At 37.6% G+C, this 21,841-nt stretch overlaps 1 protein-coding gene across 5 annotated transcripts in view; it reads left to right on the top strand.

Moving 5' to 3' along the window:
• The window catches only part of grm1b (glutamate receptor, metabotropic 1b), a 347,961-nt gene that overhangs the window by 79,907 nt on the left and 246,213 nt on the right, over nt 1–21,841 (top strand). The window lies entirely within an intron of this gene.

Here is a 21,841-nt window from a genome sequence, read left to right on the forward strand (position 1 = left end):
GTTAAAAAACCAATAATAATGGATAGAAGGATTTTCCTTGTGATTGATAAATCAACACATAATGTAACACATACGTACATAACTTGTTCAAATCTTGTGTAAAAATAAGACAGAGCAGATGAATGAGTGCTGGGGTTCTATGTAAGAAAAATCCTGTTTGTTGATGCATACTGTAGATGACAGGTTGTTGGGTGTGCGCAAGTGCAATCCCCACAGCCGCTATCACACTGAATTATCAAGATAAGTGAAATATCTCCCTTTGGGTCAAAATACACTTGATTCAAGGATGTTATTTATATGTAGATGGGTAAAGATCAGGCCATGGTCACACTTCTTGCAATATCTGGAGTGTAAAGAAAATACACAAATACCGTATATACTCGAACCCAAAATGTGCTGTAAAACGTCACCCTCGGCTTATTTTTACGTCAGGTCCTGTTGCCCCCTGTGCATTCCCTGTGCAGCGAGTGACAGAGAGAGAGATAGCGACACACACAGACACGCACGAGAGAAAGACACACACACACACACACACACACATGCACGCCCGCTCGCATGCACGAGAGAGAGAGAGAGAGAGAGAGACACACACACACACCCACACACAAGAGAGAGAGCGAGTGCAAGAGAGATGGCTGGCCGCATATAGCTGAGAAGGCAGTTAAAGAATGCACCATGCTTGTTTTTAAAGAGACCGATTCGAGCATTGTTTTAACTGCGTTGTATTTAATGAAGACTTTGTTTCTATCGGATTTTAACCTCCACTTCACTAACAGCGATCGGTTCATAGCATGCATTGTTGCAATGTTACTTTTCTTGGTGGTTTATTAAATTATGGATTTTTCAAATGTTCATTTTTTTTCCCTGTGCTTAAAACTCATTAACAAAAAGTGTTTTTAGCAAGCGGTTAGTAACGCTATAGTGCGAACTCTTGCAGTGTTAGTTTTCTCTGTTGTTCAAGGTTTTCTCAGTGTTATTCAATGTTTTTACATTTAGTTTACTATTATGCTGTGCATTCTATGGTATAATTTACTTTATTTGTGCTTAAAAATCTTTAAAAAATATATATTTACATACAGTTCATACGGTCTGGAACGGATTAATTGTATTTACATACAATCTTATGGGGGAAATTACTTTGGGTCACAACCAAATCAGGTTACGACCAGAGTTTTGGAAAGAATTACGGTCGTGGCCCAAGGTTTCACTGTACCTGGTTTGGTCTGTGGACGGTAGAAGAACTGCTGCGGGATCTGTGTGGTGCTGTGCAGCCTCTGTGAGACTCATTCTGGGCTGTGTGCTCAATTAATGAGCTGATGCCTCAATTAATGTATGGTAATTTTATTGGTATTTATTTTGATTATTGAAAGTTACCAGTAGCTGCTGCATTTCCCACCCTAGGCTTATACTCGAGTCAATAAGTTTTTCAAGTTTTTGTATGTAAAATGAGGTATCTCGACTTATATTCAGGTCGGCTTATACTCGAGTATATAGGGTACATCACATCCCTGGTTCAGCCACAATTGCATCCCTTTTCTCATTGTTAATATCTTTAAACACACCTAAATGGTCAAGCTCCTGATGTTAGTTAATTCAATTCAGGATCACAGGGCTTATTCTCATATACAAAGCTGAATATATACAAAGCTGAATATATGTTTATGAGTGTATGTTTGTCTGGTATTCAGATCCACACCATTCAAATAATTTTTGCACATATTGCCATTTGTATAGATTTAACACCATAGGCTATGTTTCATTGAAAATTTAACCTTTGTCCCACCCACCACCCCCAAGGCTGCGCTACTTTATGTACCCTGCTTGTGATTGTCTGGTATATAAATCAACAACATTGAACCTCCCATCTCCATCAAACTTTGTACAGATTTCCCACTTTTTAAAGCGGGAACACCGTTGGCTGTGTTTGGGTTACAGTATCACAAGGCAACAAAACATGTTTTTGTTAATCATCAGAGACCACAACACACTTTTCTAAATTTCTGATTTCAAGTCTGCTTTCAGTCTTTTCCTGTCACGTCAACTTTTTGAATTAGGAGTAATGTTAGTTTACAGTGTACTTGCATGTAGTTTTACTAAAATGTATGCATCAAGGAAGTAAATATTTCAGTATCTTTGGTGCAAAGTCAGGTTGGCACACAGTGTGGCACAGATATACTGAATGGTGTCAGTCCGCTACCATTGTTTCTTCAAAAATGCTTAACGAAGGATTTTCTTGTGTACACTGTGTCTGGAGTGGCATGGTACAGCATCCAACAGTAGTTGGCCATCACAGTCTTATTTCCAGAAACCTTGGTATCGACACTCCATTACCTGAATATCCTGGTGAAAATGTTCTCCTTGCTCATCACTCACAATACCAAGACTTTCTGGAAAGAACTCTAGATGTGAGTGCAAGAAGTGTATCTTTAATGACATGCGACAGCCCAGTTTCTAGGATGAACTAAATAAAAGAAGTGGGAGTTCAGGATTAGGGTTAGGGTTTTCAGATGGGTGCAGAATTGGCACAGATACAGGAAGCAGAGGGTGATGGTGCGAGGAACCTCATCAGAATTGGCTGATGTTAAGAGTGGTGTTCCACAGGGGTCAGTGCTAGGGCTGTTGGTATTTTTAATATACTGTATATAAATGATTTAGATAGGAATATAAGTAACAAGCTGGTTAAGTTTGCTGATCATACCAAGATAGGTGGATTGGCAGGTAATTTGGAATCCGTTATATTATTACAGAAGGAATTGGACAGCATACAGGCTTGGGCAGATTTGTGGCAGATAAAATTTAATGAAAGTAAATGTAAAGCATTACACATAGGAAGCAAAAACGTTAGGTTTCAGTACACAATGGGCGGTTGGAAAATCGAGAGTATACCTTATGAGAAGGATTTAGGAGTCATAGTGGACTCTATGCTATCGACTTCCCGACAGTGTTCAGAAGCCGTTAAGAAGCCTAACAGAATGTTAGGTTATATAGTGCCCTGATGTGTACAGTACAAGCCCAAGGAGGTTATGCTCAACCTTTATAACACACTGCTGAGGCCTCATCTGGAGTACTGTATGCAGTTTTCGTCTCCAAGCTACAAAAAGGACACAGCAGAGTTAGAAAATGTCCAGAGAAGAGTGACTAGGCTGATTCCAGGGCTACAGGGGTTGAATTATGAAGAAAGATTAAAAGAGCTGAGCCTTTTCAGTTTACGCAAAAGAAAATTAAGAGGTGACATCATTGAAGTGTTTAATATTGTGAAGGGAATTAGTACAGTGGATCGAGACTTGTATTTTAAAATGAGTTCATCCAGAACACGGGGACACAGTTGGAAACTTGTTAAGGGTACTTTTTGCACAAACATTAGGAAGTTTTTCTTTACAAAGAGAACCATAGACACTTGGAATAAACTACCAAGTAGCGTGGTAGACAGTAGGACTTTAGGGACTTTCAAAACTAGACAATGTTTTTTTTGAACAAGGGTATAGGACTGGTGAACTTTGTTGGGCTGAATGGCCTTTTTTGTCTTGTTCTAATATTCTAATGAATCAAGCAGATTCTGCACTTCTTTCTTGTATGCAGGAAACTTATGGCACCCGGAATGTTGTCACAGAGTCACCTGAATGCCTTTTAAACATCTAGCTTGTCTGCTGAGAGAGATTGTTTAAAATTATCATCCTGAAAAACAGACTTGATCTGTGGACCTATAAACATCCCTTCCTACACATAGCATGTGGAGCCCAAGATTTATCCAGGTCACCAAGCAGACAGCCGACGTACAATGTGAATATCTTCTTAAAATCTGTGGTAACTGGGCAACATTGTGCTTTGTTTGTGAATCAGCCACACACATAACAGAAACCGTCTGGATTATTAATACAAATTCAAGGCATGATGACAATTGAAATCCATCTTCCATCCATCTAATGCTGTCTGTAACGTAAAATTACAGACAACTGTCGCATAGGCTAATTAAAACAAATATCATGCAATATATAATTAGCTTCATCACAAAAAGTAGACATGCTAGAGAACAGCTAAACACAGACTTGAAATCAGTATGAAAACCACTACAAAACCCACTTAAAATTTTCTCTGATAAAAAAGACCTGCTGTGAACCTCATGAACCTGCCATGGTTTGTGTTGCGTACCCCTGCATGTTATTTATAATTCACTCTCAACTTGGAACATCGTAGACACAATCACATTTTTACAAATTTCTTATGCATGGACATTTGTTATGCAACTATCCAGTTTAGTTCTAATCACCCTAAAGCAGCCATTTCTTCATTAATCTTCCTGCTATCAATGCCAGTTCATCACTGCAGATCATGGCCTAGTCCATAAAGGCTGATTCAGTACTTTCCATCAATGCTTTTATTAAGCGCAATTCCACTTAGCATCCCAATGTGCAGGTATATGTTGTAAACAGGAATATTCTTCATCTGTTAAAAAAAACTGTTTAGTTATATTCTGGCACTGCCTATATTGTCTTACAGTATAGCTTTATATGTTCCATGCATTTTAAAATGAAGATGGAAACTAGGAATCACTTCTTCATACAGAGCTTTTGGAACAAATTTCTGAGTCCTGAAGCTGAAGCAGAGATTGCAGTGTTTTTTTAATAAATATTATTATTATCATTGTCTGGTTTGGCTGATGCCTTGGTCCAAGATGTCTTCCATTGATTTTATTTTTCCAATTGGAGCACTGGTCATGATCACACAGTGTCCATAGCGGGATTTGAATCCACAGCCTCTGGGTTTGAAGTCTAAAGCCGTAACCACTACACAACATCTGGTAAAGACATTAGGATACCTTAGACATTATCTAACCAAACCACCCTCATGGACTAAATGGTTTCCTCTCATTTGTTAAATTTGTTATGTTATTTAAAAAGCTGTTTTTATACCCCAAATACCTGTTTCAATGCTTTAAAATATTAGCACTAGAGACATATGCCAGGTTTTATTTGAGAACTTCTTTTAAAACCATAGTCAGGTTTGGGAGGATTAGGACTAAATACTGTACTTCCAATTCTCTAAATTCAAGCATTTACAAAAAAAAAAAATTAATTATGGATATTATAAAAGTATAATGAAATGCCCATTGTGTTTGCTAGGGTCTCGCTGTTGCCCCTTTAACCCCATAAGACAGACCCCCATAACAGAATGTTAAAGCACCAAGAAGTATTTTAATACTTTTACTTCTTGAAAACAGTGCCCAAAGCACCACAGCCACAATAAAAAGGCAATTAAATACAATAAACAAGAAAATTCTCTCTTTTTCTATCTCCTCCACACCTCACAGCAAGCATTGTCTACTATCTCCCGATTCTGGCTCGTTTGCTGAGTTCCCATCAGTCCTTTATATTGTCTTTGAACTGGAAGTGCTTCTGTCCTTCCGACCACGTGACTGGCTGGGTTTAATGAAGAACTGGCTTTTTTCTTCACCCAGGAAGTACCTCGGGGCTTCTGTCCTCTTGACTACCTCATATTTCTGGGCTATAGGGAAAGGATGAGTCCTCAGGTACTTTGACAGTTCTCCCTGGCAGCACCCACGGCACCCAACAAGGCTGAGAAGCGAACTCCAAGTTCCAGGGCACCGCTGCATTCCACTGCCATCCAACTGCCATCTATTGTTTTGGGGAAGGCAGTGTCCCAAAATATCTGCCAGTCATCCCTCACACCATAAATCCCATCCTGGCAGTATCCACTCTAACACATTTTACTTCAGTACATGGTGGGACAATGTTCTTTATATTCATATTCTTTATATTCATAATCAAAAACCAGGACAGTTTCTAATTTTTGTCGCTCCCATAGGCAAATGAATGACATAGTGCAGGTAATCTTTTGCTGAAAATCAGGGACAATTTTATGCATTAGACCTTTTCATAAGGTCATAAGCCTAATTAAGCAGTAAGATTAATAGCTAATACTGTAAGGAAATCTTGCTTAACTGTCTTTTCTACTGGTGCAGGCTCAGCAGTGACTGAAATAGTTCACAGTAATGGAGTTACTTATCTGAGTTGAAAGGATCTAAAGACATTTTCTTTGCTACAGTAGTTTCAAAGTAGGAAAGACCTTTGAATGTCCATTACACACCATTGTGTCATCCATGTTTTAAATGTATAATCTTTAATTTACTGTAGGCCAACAACAGTTTTGTCATTGCCACTTAAAGCAATCTCCAAATTCAATCTTGGACTCATTTTATGATACAGAGGTGCGTAATTTGGCAATGTGTCAAGGTAACTTCTCAAAGCAAGTTCAGTAGCAGAACTTCAAGAAACATTATGCATTACTTTTATTTGAAGATCATACCTTTTAAATGTTTGGGTGATCTGGCTTATATAGCCAAAGCAAGAGATATTTCTGACTAATTATGTATTGTACCCACTTAAGTCACTTGCACGGTCATGGCAGAATTCTGCGTAAAGTCTGAAACAACCCCTAACAGTTCACTAATCCATCACACTGGCACAAACTTAAACTTAGTCACCAATCAGCCATGAATGCATGGTGTAATCACAGCTCAACTGTTTTGTAAAGCACTATCATGTTTTTCTGAACTGCAATTCATTTGTTATTCTCTGTGTGAAAATCAATGTAAGAAAATGGCACAAATAGCTATTAGAAGTGGAATTTGAACCCAAGATGATGGGGCCACAAAGCAGCAGTGCTAACTTAAGCATCAATGTGTTCCCTTAAATCTGCACCTTGTAATTATCTACTTTTGTCTAACTGACACAGTTTGTTGAGAGGAAAAAAAAACCCATAAAAATAGGAAGTATTAAAAAAAAATACCTATACATGTGTTCAGACAACAAGTATTAAAAAAAAATACCTATACATGTGTTCAGACAACAAAGTGTAATAATGAACTCAATACCCAGATAAAATACAAATCCTTAGAAGCACAAAATACAAAAAATAATCCTGGTAAAGCAATGATAAGGAATGTTGATGAAATGAATTACAAGGTAAAATAAGCAGAAGATGATGTGTACAATCATATCACATATAATACAACCATGAAAGTGATGCATTTATAATGTCTAAATAAAAAAAAGCAAGCTGGACCAACTACATCACATTGCCTCTTGAACCTGCCACAGCTGATAATTTAACCAAGGCATGAGCCAGGCAAATGAGGACACATGCACATAGCCAGGGGTAGATGCAGAAAGGTGCCAAAGTACTTTTATTAAAATCCAAAACAAATCAGTGTTCAAATTAAATAGTGCAGTGATTCTTCCATAAATAAATAAATAAATAATCTATAAAAACAATTGATCACTGGAAGTTAAAACCAACAAAAATAAAAAGGAGGTTAAAATACTGCAGGAACCTGTCCGTTAAAAATTTTAATTCCTGGTGCAATTCTTTAAAATCAATGTCTCATCTGCTAACCCCAAACGGGACCTTACAGCAAAGGAGACGCCCAACTGACAGTCACTGCCATCCTTCTTCCTCAGGCCCCGGGTCCTGCTGTCCCATGGCCCCAAGGCTTGAGTCCCTTTGGCAATCCATGGCTCCAGCAATACTCCTCTTCCGAGCCTCCCCAACTCCTGCTGCCTTCCCGGACTTACAGGTATGTGGAAGCAACAAGTGTTGGTTACTCCAGCTCCCTGGTCAATCAGCTGAAGTAGCCTTCCCTAGATCCCGAGCATCAGCTACACTCTCCTCTCAAGGGGCTTTCTTCCCAGCTACCTGTCTTCTTCCTCTCACTCTATCTTGCTCACTTGTGCACCAGCTCTCCCACATTCCTGCCTTCACTCCCATCTATTAACCTTCGACTCCTCTTTCTGTTGATTATGTTTCTTTTTTTCATTTTTCTTTCTCCCCTTTGTGTCCCTTGAAGGCTCATTTATCCTCTGCTGCCAAGTTGAGTTTATGTGTGATGAACTGTGCCCTCCACGGCATCATCGAGGTGCCTGACTGTTCTGCTCACCTCTGTATGTGTATGCGGCGCTGCCAGGCAGTACCTGAATCAACCATGAAATGTACTCGATTGTAGCCTGCACCTTCACGGGGAGAGATTATGTATTAAAAACTGGCCAGTAATTTCCTAGCTGTGGACCAGCTATACCACACACATAAAGTACAGAGTTCCCAGAAGAGGTGGATGGCCAGTTGGCTGAGGTCATCAAATCTGTGACTTTGCCCGTTATTATTAACTGTCCAGAGGTTTCTTTCTTCTAGGAGTATTGTGAAGTGAAGCGTTTATTTTTCTCTTCTCCATTGTTTACTCACCATAGATCAATTATGCCATTCTGGTTTGTTTATGTTCATATCCTCTTGGATGTGGAGTCACAGCTTTTACAATTAGAAATCTGAAAACCTACCCTAAATTAGAATGTACCATAAAGCATAGATCTTGTGTGCCACAGCCTGGTCTTTGTTAAGTAGGGTAACACAACTAAACAGCCCAGAAAAAATGAATGCTGAGAAAAATCATGTGGTGACAAACAAATGTAAGTAAAATGTGCAGAGTGGCAAACTCATTGACATTCTAGGTGTCACCTGTCCTTTTCTAGCAGATATTCACGATTCATGTTTGCCATTACTGTAGATTTCACAATTTGAGGTTAAATGATTTGCTTGAGGTCACACACATAGACGCTGCACTGCAAAGTCCACCATTGTAGCCATTAGGATTCATATCTCAAGAAAGAGTCTTTGTTTGTAATATCACTTATTGGCAGAAAAACATCTTACAAATGTCAGTTTAAGAGAGATTAATTAACCAATGTATGAATTGTTAAATTGTCAGAAGATCTATGGAACTAAACAGTTACTCAAAGGCCAACCATAAAAAAACAATCACAGGTCTGAGTAAACTCCCTTGTGAAAGACAATAGGCAGAATTGAAATTTAAAGGCTCATCTTCAATATTGTATTCTGCGATTTTTAATTATTTAATTGTATTTCTGTAGGTAAATATTAAAGCAATTACCATAATAATTTACAGCAGCTAAATTACCATAATGTATAATTTATTTCTAGTAGACCAAAATAAATAGTTCCAGAGACATATAGTTCACCATGAAAAGCAAACTCACTCAACTAGTCTTTTGCTTTTCATTTCTGGTTTACATGTTTAAACTTACCAGTCAGACAAAACAGAAAATAATTACTGTAAAATATCCTTTAACCTTTCTCATGGTCATAGCTGTTCAATATCAAGAAAAGAAATAAGTTCTCTGCCAATGATAGGGCTTATTAATACTAAAGAGCAACAGTGAAAAAAAGTCAAATAGAAATTAGAAATTACACAGGAATTTGGAAAAAAGCGTAACACAGCAAAACACTCTCAGGACGCATATTGAAGAAAATGGTAAGAAAATATTTTCTTATCTTTTTAAGAATTTTTTGACAAACGTAGGACATCCAGTTCAACGTAGTTCTCCAAATGCTTTTCTCAACTGTCCAAAGCAAGATCTGTTGGAGATGTGAAGTTCTCCAAGGTACTTCATTTATCTCCCTTTGTTAGAAACATGCCCACTGTTCTTTATTAAATAAAATATTTTTTTAAAATTAGTGTGAAATGTATCTATAACTAGCATCCATCTGTTTCCCTTATCTATCTATCTATCTATCTATCTATCTATCTATCTATCTATCTATCTATCTATCTATCTATCTATCTATCTATCTGTTAAGGCATTGTTAGGGCATTTTTATGAATGTTAAGTGAGTTACTAAAATAAGGGCTTTATTATAGTTCTGTATGTTGTCAGTAATTTCTCCATTATAAAAATTGCTCTCTTGCAAATATTATTGAAAATCTCATGAGTGAATAAAAACAGAGTGTCAAGTTCTGGCCGTGAATGGCCTAATTAAAATCTATTTTCTATGGTTAGCAGAAAAGGGCAATTTAATCAAATATTTTTATCCTTTTTTGTTATAATTCTTCTGTGTCAGATATTCCTGCCAATGTGCTAGGTAACCAGCATTCTTAGTGGATTAGATCAACCTCTATTTACAATATTTACAATCTTTAAGACCACCCCAATCTCCCATGCCACCTTGGACTAGATTAAGCAGCCAATAAAATGACATGTCAGGACACCTACTTTATGATAAACACATTTAGATACCATACTTTATAAGGTTAGCTGTCTGTTTTTTGGGAAGTGTGGTGTTTGTTTTCCATTAATAATTAGCTGCTTGCAACATTAGGATTCTTAACAAGTTCAAAGTTAAACATCATGACACATGAACAGAGTACAATAAATTTCTTACTTGCATATCTTCAACAGACTAGCGGACAGTTATTCAGTACGAACAAGGGACAATGAACAGATTGCATTAAATGCATCTAACATTGGATGACATAATCAAGAAACATCCTTACAGTTGTTAGTAGGAGTACAAGTGGGCCACATTTAAGCGACTTACATGGGATCATAACAATTGATTGCAGCCTCCTACTCTAAGTGTGAGTTTAGAATTACTGCGATGGACTGGTGATTTCATGTGTCTGGGACTGACTCTGTCTGGTAACTGAAACTTGACTGATGGATTGGTAATTACAAGCTTTTGTGTATTTACAAGTGTGTACATCACAATTCTTGAAGAAGGATAAAACCTTCCCTCTTTAAAATTGAACATATTTATGAATTTATACTATAGTTACTTTTTTGAAATGATTTCACAAGAGGTCAAGACTATCTTATCAATTCATAATTTTATTGGACATCTGCCTCCTTCTTTAACTTTACTTAGTGACTTTGCTGAGTTTATTACTGAGCTTACAGTGTTATTTAATACCCTTAATGTGTCAGGGAACTTTGAGATAAATACTAAGATGTGAGGAAGATAGCCAAAGCAGTTTCAGTCAAATAAAATATTCAAAAAGGAATGAATAATGTAGACATCTCAAGTTGTATTTGGGAATTTAGACTCAGTATCTCAGAATCATGACAATTTGGAATCAGACCTGTAACGTAGTGAACGCCTCTTGAAAGCACATTATACACACTTTGCAGTTTTACTGAATTAAATATTTACATGGTTTTGTGTGCATGTATGTGATGTGATTTACTCAGGCTCACAAAGGGCTTAGTCAAAAGATTTTGCTGCCTGCCTTATCTTATTTAAATTTTTATTTTTTAAGCAGATGCAATGCAATTTCTTATCATTGCAGCTTTGAGTTTATTTTATCACTTAATTATGATTTAGTATTCCATAATTAATATGCTTAGTCATCAAGTTTTGACTTAATAAAATTTACATAATTTTCCTCTCTGTCGGTCTGTTTATTGAAATTCTGTCTTTCTCTATTTGAAGCACATTTCAATGGAGAATTTCATGTGGTCAACAGAAGACTGTCTGCTGAGGTTATATTTTGAGCTGCTACTGCATTAGTAAATCACAACTTGAGGATTTTAAAGATTAATCCAGCATATTCCTGAGCCCTTTCATAAAGCTGGTGCTGTATGTTTGTATTTAATGGGCCTACTTAGTCCATTATAGTTTTGAGGAAACCTTGTGGGCAACCAATACCCATTGACTACAAAGCTGCAGCTCCAGATAAGACTCCAGTTTATTGCTAGGTGCATTCATGTCAACTCTTCTCGATACTGGGGCCAAATTTAAATCACCAATCAAGTTCACCTTTAGAATGTGGCCCAAAAGCTGGAGTTCTTGAAGAAAAGCCAAAGAAAAGACATGCGATCTTGGCATGGATAGTGACCAGGCTGGGAATCAAACTCTGGTACATGAAGCTGTAAGGCAACACAAAAATCACAGGATTATTCTTTTGTTCCTCCATTCTTACATTAATTTCCTGATCCACTTATTCAGTTCACTGTCACAGGGCAACAAAACAGATTGCAGCAATGCTTAATATGTTTTATAAACAGGTGCTGAATGACATACACAATTGGGGCAAAGGACACCACATTAGTTGTGTAATGAACTTTAGGGTACTGTTATTTTTCACTTTTCTAGTCATCAGACATCAGTGTTGCTCCATTTCATACTTGTGACTTCATTAGTCACTCTTTCTTCACTAATCACTAGCTACTATTCACTTCTTACTCAACACTCACCATTTCTCTCCTATTACCTCTCAGTCATGACTTGAACATTCCCACTCGCTTATCGCTCATCACTTTTCTCTCATCATGCCTCATGCTCAGTTGTCATTCTTTGTGTATCACTCTATATTGTCAAGTAGTAACACCAGTGGGGAGTTTTTGGCAGGTACTATGGTTTAAAATTTAGACGACTTAAAAAATTCTGGCACAAAAGCCAAAGTAGACTCTTCTCATAGCATATTATTGACACTGACAAGAACATAGTTTACACAAACAGATAACTGCTTTGTATGTTTTTTAATTAGTGCATTACACAGTATCCTATTCCATTAATTGCTTTATTATAACATAGCTTTCTAATAGTTATTGCTGCAAGCCTGAAATCAAAGACATAAATCAAAACAAATAAAGAATATACCGGGACACCTGATGTGGCTATTGCATCACATTTGTTTAAATATTAGTAGTTCTGTGACATTTGAATAATCTAATCTTTACAGCTCATTCACCTACACTCCACCCCTGCACCATAACACCTAGTAATTGACTATGATTGTTTTTTATTTTCGACTAAGGCTAAATATAAACAGTAATGAGGGACAGTTGTTAAACGACTATGGAAGAGTGACAAGTGAGTAATGACTGACAACTGTTGTATTATAAATGAAAAGTGATGAGTGAAAAGTGAGCAGCAATGAATTATAAGCGATGAAGATGAGTAATAAGCAAGTATGGATGACAGACAGCTGATGCATATTGAATGAGAAAGTGGCAAGTAGAGGAAGATGGGGGAAAGTGTTGAGTCACAAGGAAGTAGAGATGAGTGAGGAATAATGGGGTAAGAATTATGAGTAACAAATAAGAAGTGAAGATTAAGAAGTGATCAATATCAAGTGAAGTGTACGCTATCAAGTGAAAAATGACTATGTCATAATATAGAGACCATAGGTGTCATGATTCCAACGAAATTAAAATGTTGCTGCTTTGTATAACATTTATTTGGGAATACATGTATTTGATATATCAGAGAGAAGGATTCTCTCTTTTAGTTTCATTAGACATAGGTTAAATGTTGTTTCTGTTATGTTTTTAATATACTGCAATAATAATTTTTGGTCCCCTTGCCATGATGTGATGTGTGGTTGCTAAGGGGTGTGTCCCAGAAGATGCATCATGTGACATCACACTCATTGACATCTGAGATTATTGTTAGTTACCAGTATGTTTTTGTCTGTGTAGAAATTTTCATTTTCGATCTGTGCTTAACTCAATTTTTCTTTTTGTAAAAACTTGATTGATTTGTATGGATTGCAATAACATTAATAAAGAAAAAAAAAAAATAATAATTTTTCATTTTAAGAAGCAATTTGTATTTTGACTACAAGTTTTGGTTTTGATGCCTAGTTTCCTTGATCATCTGGTTTTGAATTTTGCTATTTTCAAGGTTTGGATTCATCTCCTAAACCCTTTTTGCCAGCCTCTTTTTGTAGAAAGAAAGTCTGAGTTTAAAAAAGCAGGTGGACTTTCCCTATGCTGTGACCCAGCTGACATGCTAGCTCTTCTGTTTGTGGTAAGGCAAGGGAGAGGTATTTAATTGTTTAATTATTCACAAATTTTAGCACAATACAGCACTTGTGTGAATCTGTGCCACTGGCTTAATAAGGTAGTCAACAGGGGCACCAGCTATTGTGGGAGAAAAGGAAGATAAAGGGGAACAGGTTAATGCAGGTGAGAGGATTGCTTTGGTATTTTTGATTTTGTACAAGAGTGAAAAAGGAGGGAAGGAAAGGCAGCATCACCTGTGCTGACTCCTGAGAGGAAGAGCAGAGTTGAAGGCTGTGTGTAGTTTTCAATTGGTGACAGCTCTCTCATCCACTGAACAGTGGAGAGGACAAGAGGAGGAGAAGCCATTGGAATGAGGTGAAGGAAGATGGCATCTGGTAGATGAGCAAGTTGGCCATGGTGGGTTACCTCGAATCTGATTACGGGATCTAGGAAAGGAGTCAGATGTAGCAGCATTTGAAGATGGGCAACGTACCCAAGTTGCTGCATGCGGCCACAACTCGTATCCGCTTGTTTGATCAGGGTGTGACAGGTTGCACCCTTAATGTCTCCAGTCATCCTGAGGAGGACCAAAGAAGAAAGCAAAGATAAAACATAATGATTTTTAACTTTCTGACATTTGGGATCTTAACTTTATTTATTTGGATTTTTTAGTTGCACCTCAAAGGATAGTTACACAATTTTATTGGATCATTTTATTTATTTGAATGTACTGTTTAATTTACTATTACACTTTTTAAATTCAGCATTTTTAATAAGCTGATATGAATATGATTTTAAATTCTTACATGTCTGTCTCACTTGCCCTAGTCCATCCTGGTCATAACTATTGATGTCCAGGTTCAAAGTAATAGCAGCTGTGGGCACCCAGGCATTGCAGCGTCTGAAATTTTATTTTTCACTAGTGGCAGTACAATAGATTGGCTTGTTATAGTACAATTTCTTTGGATATGGGAAAAGAAGAACATATATTTTATAAGTAACAAGTCAACTGAAGTGAAGCAAAAATGTACAATCTGATTAAACCCCTGTGCAGTAAAAGTAACGGCACTGATTCGTAATTTTGTGGATTTTGATGGGAACACTGTTATTAGTTAATTTGATGAGACAAACCATTCAACCATATGAAAAGTTCCTCTAACAGTAAGGATTTGCATCAAAGTGAGAAATTAGAAGCCAGTGCAGTTCTCCTTGATGGCCCAGGTTTATTCTCCTTGTGTACACATAGGTTTCTTTTCTTATTGATTTCCTTTAATAACCCAGACAGGAGTGTGAAATGCCAAGTGGGGTCTCTAAAATGACATTTTTGATATTGAAGTAACTCATCTATAAATAGCTTGCGTCTGATTACTTCTATTTGCTTTGGAAATCTCACTGAGATAATGTAAACTTATAAATGAATGAAAAATCAAAGCTTCATATAACGTTATAATCCTTCCATTAGCAGTGTCTTTAATATTGGACAATTTAACATATACAAAGCTATACTTTGATTTATACAAAGCAGTATATATGTGACTTCTATAGAATAACAGAATAAGTTCCCTTGGACACAGACACTGGCATGAATTATAAATATGAATAGTTTCATTGAAAAAATGTTAAAAAATAGAACATTTTTTCCCAATCTGTTTTGTTTGGCAGATTTGAATTCTTTTAGTTGAGCAGAATTTTTTTTTTATATATTTGGTACACTATATTAATCTCCAAGAGGAAAGACAAGACCTTTAGAGGTCAGGGTGTGGTGTCAGCCATCATACAGCACCCCTGGAACAATTTTAAGGTGATGGGCCCAACAGAATATGATCCTTCTGGAAGTAATGGGATTTGAACCAGCAACCTTCCAGATGCTAGCACAGATCCTCTGCCTCAAACAGAATAACATTCTGTGCTAGTAGGGTGCTGTTGTTATGTTATTTCAATAGACTGTTCACTATCAGCCATTGATTTTCCTCCAATTGTAGCTGTTAGAGTGACTGCCCAGCTAATATAATGGTTAACAGATGTATTTTATATAGATGCTTTGGTGTTTTGTTGACTTTAACTTCTCTTATGAGAACGTAAAGTAAGAAGACATTTTAAGGTAAGGTAGTTCTTCCCATTAATCATGGCACCGCACTGGGACATACAAGTAAAAATTTCATTGTACTCTGTACATGTCACAATAATGATCCAATAAAATGCATATGGGAGAGTGCCATCTGATATAATAACAACACATTTGTGGTTGAGTCGTGCTTGCCACAGGTGGTGATGGATACTGATGAGCGAAATGATCCTTGAAAATCAGAATTCACAGTGTAACTGAGTGTTTCATTTTTCAAAACAACGTACAAAATAAATGGCGTTCACTTCTAGCAAAATTGATGCCATTGACATGAAAAAACGTGTTTATTTCCTGTCTAGGTACATTTTCATGCATTGATTTCAAATGTTTCTACCTGTCGTTTAGTATTTAAATAAAGATCTGTAGTTGAAAAAAAAAATCAACAGGCTCATTTCCTGTCACAGATGGGCATTTTTAGTAGCTTCAGATGATCACTTTGCCAATTATAGTGGCAATCATGGCAGCTGCAATCCTAAAGATGTATCAAAGACAGAAATGAACTCATGGCACATGGAATGTGGGAACCCTCGTCTACAGTAATCAAGAAACAGCAAAGTATGGTTCAGGGTAATGCTGGGGCAGTAGGTGTTGTCAAAATAAATCTTGGAGGAACACCAGGAATCAAAGTGACAAAGACACAGGGAACCAATGTCCTTTGGGATACAGTTCATACAATAGCTTGACATTAAGCTGATTATATACAGGCAGGGTCACTAAAAACAAAGGCATGTGGACAATAGGTGTTCAAGTTACACTTGTATCCTTGACTTTTAACGCAGTTATTAGTAAAAGGTATCTGACAGGTTCTTGTGATAAGTGGTCTGTGGTGCTGTGCTAATTGTAAATATACTCCACAAAGTGCAGGCTATAGTCCGGTGTGGGTGGGGATTAATAAGGGGGGAGAAAGGGACCTACCTGATTGCGAAGACACGTGCAAGTGCATACATCAGACAGGTGTCTCATTACTTCCTCAGAGGGAACCCCATTAGTTCCCCATTAGAAAGATCAGTTTAAAAGGAGCCTACATGGGCAGAGAGGGAGGAAAAAAAACAAGGCAGAGAGAGAGAGAGAGAACTTTAGAAAGGCAGGAAGAGCCAGGCAGTTTGGGAGCAAGGCATCATGGTTGTAGTCCTGCAAGGGAGCAAAGGATCGGAGCTCTAGGGTTAGATCATCCCCACTGATTAACTGTTGAGGAGTGGGAACAACTGAGGTGGTGTCCTACCCCAGGGATCTGAGGTATACCAGGGGTTCAAGAAGGAAGACGGGAGGACAACCTACCACAAGTGGTCTGGCTGGTGCTGCTTGGAGACAGCTAAGATGGGGGTCTGGTTGTGAGGACTGCAGCCGCTTTTGTCTCTGCAGCAATGGGAAAGCTGGGGAAATGAAAATGAAGTGATGTGGAGCTTGTCTGACAAAATATGAAAGATGTGATGGGTCTTGGTTTTAATTTCATTTTAATCATGATTTTAAACTCATGGACCATCGCTATATTAAGGATTGTTTATTTGAAGAAAAGAGCACTGCAGTTTTGAGTACTGATGGTTTTGATTGACTTTGTTTTAATAAAAGCAGTTTTCACTTTGCACCTACCCTTTGTTATGTGTGAGTGTCCTCATTTGCTAGGCTCATTCGTCGAGTACATTATTGGCAGTAGGCAGTTCAAGAAGCTCCCTGGAAAGACCCACACCATCACAGTTCTAAACAGTCGGCAGGGAAGTTTGATTAATAGCGCCATGTTAGAATTTTTCTTTTGGTAGTTTACATAGCTTTAACTTCTTCTTTGCATTTTTTTTAACTAAGCTGAAAATAAATCATAAGAAACATCAGTTTGGAATCATATGTTAAAGGTTAACTTATTGTTGTTTCATTTTTACAGTTAATATTCTTTTCTAAAAAGCACTATATTTTTGCAAAATCAATGCAACATAATAAGATGAAATCCACAGGGGCAAGTAGCTTCCTGTGTAGAAGTGAAGTTTCCCATGGAGAGAAACCCAGTAACGTGAAAGATGGTGCATTGTGGTGTGTCCTCATATAATATATATATATAGTAAAAATGTAGCAAGTTTATTTTTTAAAAAAAACACACCTCAGTGATGTGAACGAGAGGCATAAAGTAGAATTAAATTTATTGGTGTGCAGGTGATTTAACTCCATTACATGGCTATAGAAAATGCAGGTAAACACTGAAGCGTGAACATTTTAGGTAAAAATATTCTTTGTTTTGTACTCCAAAAAATTTTAAAACCACAAAAAACATTGTTAGTGAGTTTTTGCAGCAAAACTCATTTTCATGTCAGTTTCATAAAACTATACACTAAAAAGTACCATGTTTAGCTTGTCACTCATGATGGAACATTCTCATGGAGGCTGCAACGGAAAATGGATGGAGAAATGTATAACAAGATAATCATGAGAATAAATTGCAACCAGAGTAAGTAAGAAAGCTGCTAACTCAGAAAAATGACAAAACAGGCCAGATGAATGGAAATACAGTAATTTGTTAACAAACAATAAACAGACAAGAACAAGTAAAACAAAAAGAGAAACAAAATACATAATAATGAGAAGAATCAATTTCACTGTTTCTCTTATTAAAATAAGTAAAGGTCCATGACTGTTCACCTTTTTACACCTAAGCACCACACAACATATTCCTTCTCACTCCTGTCTCAAATAAAACTGGCCTCTCTTAGATCTGCCAGACAAGCTTTCACCTCTGACATTACTCCAAACCCTAAGATATTTCATTGAAAACAGAAGGCGCTTTTAGACCTCTGTGAACAGTAAGGGGTGCCACTGAGCCCCCAAACCCCAGACACACAATACCCATTATAAATCTTTTACTAAAATAAAGGACCTTTAATCCTCTCAGCACCATACAATTATAGCCAATATACAGACTTTTAAGTTCTCTCTCCTTCTGTTCTCTCATCCAATGAGTGTTGCCAACTGCCTCTTGACTCTGACTTGTCCATTTGTTGCTGGACTTGGGAGCTCTTCCGGTGATATGGAAGTACTTCTGGGTCATAAGAAAGCCAGGGAGGTCCTTCTCTGGCAGTGCCCTCTATCATCCCAGACTCCAACTTCAAGACTCCAACTCTCATGCAGCACTGCAGGTGTCCAAACTAGGACTGTATATGAGGGACACTGCCACCTAGTAAAGTGGGAGATGAACTGCCCATGTCATCCTCACTTACTGATTCCTGTAGCCTTAGGCTATCCAATGCAGGATGTGAATCATAAGGTGTCCCGGCTGGGTGTTGCCCGCACTTTGTCCCTCTTTCTGTAATGGCATCCCAGTTAACTAAGGGATACATCTCCATCCTGGGATAGACACCCATCCGTCCTTTGGGGCATCTACTCCTCCCATTGAGGCTAATTTTGGATCCCTGTCATGAATCACTTACATGATCAGGAGTGTTCAGAATTCCTGGGTCACTGTGATGGTCTGGGTTGACTCTAACCTCCATGGCTACATCCAGGAGTCACATGAACCTGGAACCACCAATGAGGATGAGCTGGGCAAATGAGGACACAAGCAATCTGCAATGGGTTGGTGAAAAGTGTTATTTAAAATGACAACCAACCAAAGTGTTCAACAGTGCAGTCCTCTAGATTTTCAATAAATAAATACTTTAAAAAATGCAAGGTTAAAATCCAGGGCAGATCTGTTCTTTAAAAAACAATCATGAGCCAAAGTGTCTCTTTCCTAAAAACTGACGTCCACCAACAGACACAGTCAACCTTAACAAGCCTCAGGTCCCATTACCAGTCTCAGGTAACCCGACAGGTTGCTGCACTGAGCCTTGCTCCTCCAACTTCTGCTGCCACTCCTCAGCCTTACATGGAGCCCTGCTCCCCAAAATCGCTTAGCCCCCATACGCTACTATAGGGGCCTGCGTCCATCCCACTCGCACAAGCTCCTGCACAATCCTGCCTCTTTCTCGTTCCTTAACCTCCATTCTGTCATCTCTCAATTCCTTTGTTTTTTCTTTCATTCTCCTCCCTTTTGTACTATACAGGCTCCCTTTATAACATCAATTGGGTGCAGGTGCTACCCCTCCTGCTCTGAGGTGTGAATGAAGCTCTTGACTGACCTATTCGCATTTGCTAGTGGTTATGCCATCAGCCAGTTGCACAGCTCAGTCTTGGAGTGGTGCATGTACACTCATATATTCACCTGCACCAGCTCAGAGCCTTCAATCTCTGGCACTGCCATTATTTATTAAAATCACACTTTGCCATTGACCTGTTATAGCATTCATTCATGAAGAGTTTACTAAGTTGCCCTTAGTGTCCCTGCAATTTGAATCTCTATCTAGATTGTAAAGGCCCGACCACCCTGCAAAGGCTTAATCACTTTAGTGTGTAGAAAGAGGGCATGCATATAAGATATTAAACCTTCCAGCTGCCACTTATTAGCAAGAAGGAGTCCTTCATTCTTCATATCATTTCCAGAACAATTATGTTCAAGAATCGTTCCCATATTTATAATCCTAGGATAGGTTAGGATTAGTGCCCTATCCAGAACTGTATCAGACATGGTGCAATACCTACTACAATCAGGGTTAATGTTGGTAGACAGTGAGTATTAATATTCAGTAAATATAAGTTATATTTAGGATTTCAAAAATTAAAAAAGTGACATAAATCAAGATTTATGTCATCATCAGACAGGAATGGTAGACGTTCATAAGTCTACCATTCAAGCTAGAAAATATTCATACGCACCCACCTTTATGTTTTACAGCAAGAGCTAGTATCTTTGACTTTGTGCGACTTTTATAGATTATTATAAAAAGCAGCTCCAGTAACTTTTTGAATGTTCTATTCAAAATACGCATTTCATCAAAAGAGTCTCCTTTTATTATACATGGTAATACTTAAAGCGCATTGTTGATATCCAAGTCAGAATCATCAGCTGCAGTGAAGCATTCAGCCCAGCCAATATAGTATGTAAGTGAAGGAGCAATGCGTGAAATTAGAAGTTAATGATTAATATCTACCTGAATTATGCATGAAGCTTCCCATTATAGTGCATAGGTTTTTCATATTTGGCTTATTTGTTAATGGATGCATTGGATATTCTGGCATGCTTCTTCTTTTAGGTTAGTGACATGCGGCATCACTGGATATGCCATGATTAAAATTAGAGGTCTGTTCACATACATTAACACCCGTATCTGAATTTGCTGAAACAGGTTATTGCACATACAAACATCCACTCATATTAGTTTATAAATATTTTGAGAGTTATTCTGATGCTGTAATTTTGAAAAATTGAGCACCAAACAATATAAAATTGAAGGTAGTAAAGTTTTGAGCTGCAGCAAGAGCTAGCTTTATCATCTTGTCAGTTCATTGCTTTCTGCTATGTAATCATCTTCTTTTTTCTCTACAGTATATGGATTTTTTTTTCCTAATATGAAGTAATATATTTTTATATCAAATAATGTGATGGGTTGTCCCACCAGGAACTAAATCCCTTAAACACTTCCAAAGATAAAGAGCATCAGGTGAATTACAAGCCAGGTCAGAGTAGACCCCGTGATCCGAGACACATTGAACAAAATGGCCACTGCTTTTTTAACATTTATAGATCAGTCACATACAGCAATGTGCTCAGGGATGCTAAGTGGAGGTAAGAATTTGAGAGTCTAGCATGACTCTAATACTGGTCTGGAAGCAATTCTTGGAAAGACGTTCAAATAGGTATTGCGCTCACAGTAGCATTTGAGAGGTAACTTTGGTTGTCCCTGTGCAGGACAACCTGGTAGTGGTCCATGAAAAGGCATTTGGGGGGTATAGAATGGCCTAACCAAATCTCTAGATGTCTTAAGCTACTGATAGGATCCAAGTGGAGTACTTATAGCATTGTTGTTTTTGTTTGCATTATTTCTGTAAATAATATGTTAATGATTTTTTTGGATTCTCATCACCTCATACAGTAGCCATTGTGACAATAATGCTTACATTTGAATTGCTCTTCCACACTTAACAAAGCCATTCAGGTGAATTAGTGAACATAGCCATTAAAGTGTTCTCCTGTGTTTTTTACTCTTTTGACTTTTCTTATTTACTGGATTTCGATGATCTTTGCCTCTCTTGGATTTTGTATTTA

The sequence above is a fragment of the Polypterus senegalus genome, chromosome 3, assembly GCF_016835505.1.
Source record: "Polypterus senegalus isolate Bchr_013 chromosome 3, ASM1683550v1, whole genome shotgun sequence".
Taxonomy (NCBI): Eukaryota; Metazoa; Chordata; class Cladistia; order Polypteriformes; family Polypteridae; genus Polypterus; species Polypterus senegalus.